Source organism: Muntiacus reevesi, chromosome 2 (assembly GCF_963930625.1).
Source record: "Muntiacus reevesi chromosome 2, mMunRee1.1, whole genome shotgun sequence".
In the NCBI taxonomy this organism is placed as follows: Eukaryota; Metazoa; Chordata; class Mammalia; order Artiodactyla; family Cervidae; genus Muntiacus; species Muntiacus reevesi.
This window is the reverse complement of record NC_089250.1, coordinates 123,338,801-123,344,711: the sequence shown is the minus strand read 5'-3', so window position 1 is coordinate 123,344,711 and position 5,911 is coordinate 123,338,801. Positions and strand designations below refer to the sequence as shown.

At 37.9% G+C, this 5,911-nt stretch overlaps 1 pseudogene; it reads right to left on the bottom strand.

Moving 5' to 3' along the window:
• Positions 1–814: 814 nt before the first annotated feature.
• On the bottom strand, positions 815–1,751 carry LOC136157249 (olfactory receptor 6C2-like; annotated as a pseudogene).
• Between the last annotated feature and the right edge of the window lie 4,160 nt (positions 1,752–5,911).

Genomic DNA, 5,911 nt, shown 5'->3' with positions numbered 1-5,911 from the left:
GGGATCACCTACCTTTGAGCAATTTTTGCTTCTAGGACTTGGCAACATCAATTACAGAAAAAATAAACTTGACAAATTTGAAAGCTTTTCAGTTAGTTTATATTTCAAGAAAGAATTAAAGAAAATGTTATTGATAAAATTTGATACATCTGGAAGACGATACACTGAAAGAGTTCATCTAAAACTCTGGAGTTACACTGAGCTGTTTGTACACTAAAACCAATAGTCAAGAAGAAGAACTAGTGGAAGAAGAAAACCAATAGATACGAAGAAGAACTAGACGTGAAGAAGTACTAGTGAGCATTCACATAAGTAGATTCAAATGATAAAACACCATTAAGTTGTACTATGACTTTATATAATTTTCAGAAATAATTTGTAACTGTAATTTTCAAACCTTGAGAATCAAATGGTAAAGAAGGTTATCTATCTATCTTTTCTGAGGTATCATAAACTTTGAGCATAAAAATATATCATGGATAGTAATGATAAAATCTTGCAACATTTTTATTATTGCATTAAAGACTTTGCAGCTTATGATTTATGTATAATAGTTGCTTCACAATATTGCTTGAATTGAATTGATTTAAGGCCAATCAATAGAAAAATCAAGGAAGATAGCTTTAGTAGAATATGGAGAACAAATCAAATTTTCAAATAGAAGAAGGTATTGATTTACAAAATAAGATAATACCCATCCAGCTGAAAAAGAGCACAAGATAGGTCGCCATATGGAAAATTTCTCAAGAACAGACTTTGCCAATGGTGGGAAACAGAACTAGAGGATCAAGCAGATCCACTTATCCTCCAAACTCTATTTCTGCAACCTCACCCTAAACAGTGTGTCCCTCAGAGCCTGGTGGACCTGCTTGTTCATCAGAATGTAGATGACAGGGTTCAGCAGCGGGGTCACCACCGTGTTCACAAGGGCAGCCTCCCTGTTGGAATCCAGCCTGTTCACCTCCTTTGGTTTCACATATATAAACACACAGCTGCCGTACATCAGAGAGAGGACAATGAGGTGAGAGGCGCAGGTGGAGAAAGCTTTCTGTCGCTCCTTGGCTGACGGCAGTCGCAGGACTGTGACTACTATGTTGCTGTATGCAATGATGATTACAATGAGGGATAGTAGAATGACAAACGAAGTAACAAGGAAGAAATACATTTCCACAGATCTGGTGTCAGAGCAGGAGAGATGAACTAAGGAGCCATGGTCACAGAAGAAATGAGAGATCACGTTGGGGCCACAGAATGATAACTGGGAAACTCTGAGCATCAGACCAGTGAAGATGAAGGACAAAGGAATAGCACAAGAAAATCAAAAGGAAACTAATTCTCAGGTTCATGATGGATGCATAGTGCAGAGGCTTGCAAATGGCTAGATATCGATCCAACGACATCACAGCCATGAGAAAGAAAATTCCTGCTCCAAGAAATAAAAAGAAAGAGGCTTGTGTGAGACAAGCAGAAAAGGGAATTGTTTGCCTTCCTGAAAGGAAGATGGACTGCAGTTTAGGAATAATTGTGGTGATGAAACAGCATTCGCAGAAGGAGAAAGTGCTCAGTAAAACATACATTGGCGTCTGGAGACGATGGTCAGCCCAGGTGATGATGATTATGACCATGTCTCCCATGATAGAGGCCAGGTATGCCAGCAGGTGCACCAGGAAGAGGAGGTTCCCCAAGTGCTGGATGGCAGGAAACGCCTCCAGGATGAACTCCTGAACGGTAGACTCATTTTTTACCCCCATAGTTATCTCTGTTTCTCTCTTTGTCATCATTCTCTGCCTAATCTGTGAAGCAGAAAATACTATCACTGAAGAGTAAAGAATTTAAATGATGTCAACTATTAAATAATATAAAAACACTACCTTATGCTACATTTTTGAATGAGATTATTTCATATTTTAAAATATTTTACTATAATGATATCTAATATCATTGGATTATTATATCAATAGCAATGATAGTCATTAAATTATAACATTAAATATTTATTTTTGTTTTTGCTAATAAATTTTAATGTGTCACTTAACTCTTTTGGAAAATAATATCAGTAAACAACAGTCCACAAGATAAACAACACAAAATAAAAATGAAGTTTTGCAGACACAAACAGAATTAATGGTTCAACAACGAAAGCTATCATCTTACAGAAATACATCTCATGGACTCACTTTATTCATTCTATGCTTCAGCAAGACACAATGTAGGAACCCTCCTATGCACTGATTTTAGCTCTTTGAAAATAGAAAATGTGAAAGAGCCATTTTCTTATTACCATGTTTCAAATCAGTTATTTTCCTGAAGTCTGTTCATCCTGAGTTCTTTTTTCAAGATCCTAGGGTGAGCATTAAAGGTAGCTGCTGCTGCAGCTGCTAAGTCCCTTCAGTCGTGTCCGACTCTGTGGGACCCCATAGACAGCAGCCCACCAGGCTCTGCAGTCCCTGGGATTCTCCAGACAAAAACACTGGGGTGGGTTGCCATTTCCTTCTCCAATGCATGAAAGTGAAAAGTGAAAGTGAAGTCGCTCAATTGTGTCCAACTCTTCACGACCCCATGGACTGCAGCCTAACAGGCTCCTCCGTTCGTGGGATTTTCCAGGCAAGAGTACTGGAGTGGGTTGCCATTGCCTTCTCTGAATAAGGGTAACATATTATACTATCATAACCACCTCGTCTGTGGGTTTAGAGAAACCATATCTGAATTTGAGAGGGAAATGGTTTCATGACTTGCTTATTCAGATTCAATGAACACACATATAATGGGTGAATCATATTCCCTCACACTCTACCAACTAGCAGAATGGTAGTGTTTCATTCTGCTATTAGTTATATATTACTCTTCAAAATTCCTTTTCCTGGGAATATTTTTTTTACATTGTAAGTATTCATTATGGCAGAATTAAATGTGTTTTCATTGCAATCACTAGAGGAGTATTCTTTTTATTTTCTTAAAAAAATTCCCATATCTAACTAGAATCCACATATATTGATATAATCTTTCGGGAAGGGGTGAGTGCTTGAAAAAATAAGTAACCATAATTTAATTGTATTTTACTTAATTCCTTTTGGCCAAATCTATTATTTTAACTATGCATGATCCACATTAGAAACGTAAACAGATCATACAAAAAATAAACTCAAAATGGATTAAAGATCTAAATGTAAGACCAGAAACTATAAAACTCCTAGAGGAGAACATAGGCAAAACACTCTCTGACATAAATCTCAGCAAGATCCTCTATGACCCACCTCCCAGAATATTGGAAATAAAAGCAAAGCTAAACAAATGGGACCTAATGAAACTTAAAAGCTTCTGCACTACAAAGGAAACTATAAGTAAGGTGAAAGGACAGCCCTCAGATTGGGAGAAAATAATAGCAAATGAAGAAACAGACAAAGGATTAATCGCAAAAATATACAAGCAACTCCTGAAGCTCAATTCCAGAAAAATAAATGACTCAATCAAAAAAATGGGCCAAAGAACTAAACAGACATTTCTCCAAAGAAGACATACAGATGGCTAACAAACACATGAAAAGGTGCTCAACATCACTCATTATTAGAGAATTGCAAATCAAAACCACAATGAGGTACCATTACACGCCAGTCAGGATGGCTGCTATCCAAAAGTCTACAAGCAATAAATGCTGGAGAGGGTGTGGAGAAAAGGGAACCCTCTTACACTGTTGGTGGGAATGCAAACTAGTACAGCCACTATGGAAAACAGTGTGGAGATTTCTTAAAAAACTGGAAATAGAACTGCCATATGACCCAGCAATCCCACTTCTGGGCATACACACTGAGGAAACCAGATCTGAAAGAGACACGTGCACCCCAATGTTCATCGCAGCACTGTTTATAATAGCCAGGACATGGAAGCAACCTAGATGGCCATCAGCAGACGAATGGATAAGGAAGCTGTGGTACATATACACCATGGAATATTACTCAGCTGTTAAAAAGAATTCATTTGAATCAGTTCGAATGAGATGGATGAAACTGGAGCCCTTTATACAGAGTGAAGTAAGCCAGAAAGATAAAGAACATTACAGCATACTGACACGTATATATGGAATTTAGAAAGATGGTAACGTAACGATAATCCTATATGCAAAAAAGAAAAAGAGACGCAGAAGTACAGAATAGACTTTTGAACTCTGTGGGAGAAGGTGAGGGTGGGATGTTTCGAAAGAACAGCATGTATATTATCTATGGTGAAACAGATCACCAGCCCAGGTGGGATGCATGAGACAAGTGCTCGGGCCTGGTGCACTGGGAGGACCCAGAGGAGTCGGGTGGAGAGGGAGGTGGGATGGGGGATCGGGATGGGGAATACGTGTAACTCTATGGCTGATTCATGTCATTGTATGACAAAACCCACTGAAATGTTGTGAAGTAATTAGCCTCCAACTAAGAAAAAAATAATAATAAATTTAAAAAAAAAGAAACTTAAACAGAGCCAGTCTCTGGTTAAAATATCTGACCTGTTAGATTGCAACTATCCCCATGATCAAGTACTCACCATGAAGCAACTCACAGGAAGCAGTGTTTAGTTGACAATGTGCCTCTCTTCTTAAAACAAACCAGGATGGTTTTCTTGGGCTAATGGTAAAGGGTAAAAAACACTTTTAGTTGAGATATACCTTTCTTGGTCCTCATACAAAATTAATGGATGCCTATGTCTTAAATTAATAGGAAATTACTAAGGCTTCACTTTTTCAAAAGACACATTTTCAAACTTCAGAGTAACCTACAGTCATACTTTTTCTCCATGTCAATCTGATAAATTCTGGACCGTTAAGACAATACAAGCTGCTCCAATCATCCACTAGCACTATTTGTGTTTGGAATACCTAGACATAATTATTTCCATTCTACAATGTATCATGAACATCAAAGTTCTTTGGTTGTGTATCCATCCCAGAAGAGAGTCAAAAAGATGAAACAACAAATGACAATTTCTTGTTTAATGACCCTGTTATCAGTCACTTTTCCATCAACCAGACACCCCACTTCATATAGGGAAGGATCACAGCAGTCATAAGCGAGAACACATTCATATGCCCTTATGATATACTTATCACAGGCTTATTTACCATCACCAGTGAGGATGCTTGGGGTCCAATGGACACATCTTTGGAACTCTCAAATTCATTAGAGGGGATTTTTTTTAATGGAATAGGAGCTAAAATCACAACAGAGTCCCAGAGGACATTTAATTGCTTCATATTTGGAAATGGAAAATTCCAGCTGACATATTTTATAATAACCCTTTCACTGCATATCTACTATCTTTCTCAATAGGCTGCACAGTCCTCTGTGAAAGTCCTTAAAGGTAGATTTTGCACAACTGCCCTAGAGTTGTAAAATTGACAGAATCACAAATTACATATGTCAAGAAAGACTTAAACAACAGAAACTCTTTTTTACATTAGAATTATCTTTACTTTTTTATCTTTTTAACCTGGTATTTTCTTTATTGAGGTATTATTTGCATTCTATAAAATGTACCACATTTAACTGTGCGTTTGTGCAAGCTAAGTCGCCTCAGTCATGTCCAACTCTTTGCAACCCTATGGAATGAAGTCCACTAGGCTCCTCAGTCCATGGGATTCTCCAGCCAAGAATACTGGAGTGGGTTGCAATGCCTTCCTCCGGGAAATCTTCCCCACCCAGGGATCGCACCTGCATCTCCTACAACTTCTGCGTTGCAAGTGGATTCTTTACTGCTGAGCCACCAGGGAATCCCACATTTCACTCTACAGATCAGTCATTTTTCATATGTAAACAGCCATTTGACCACCAATGAATCTAATTACAAACATTTCCATCTCATCAAAATTTGCTTTGCCCCTTCTGAGTCACTAGTCCACATTAAGAGAAAACATCTTTGATTATTATCATCA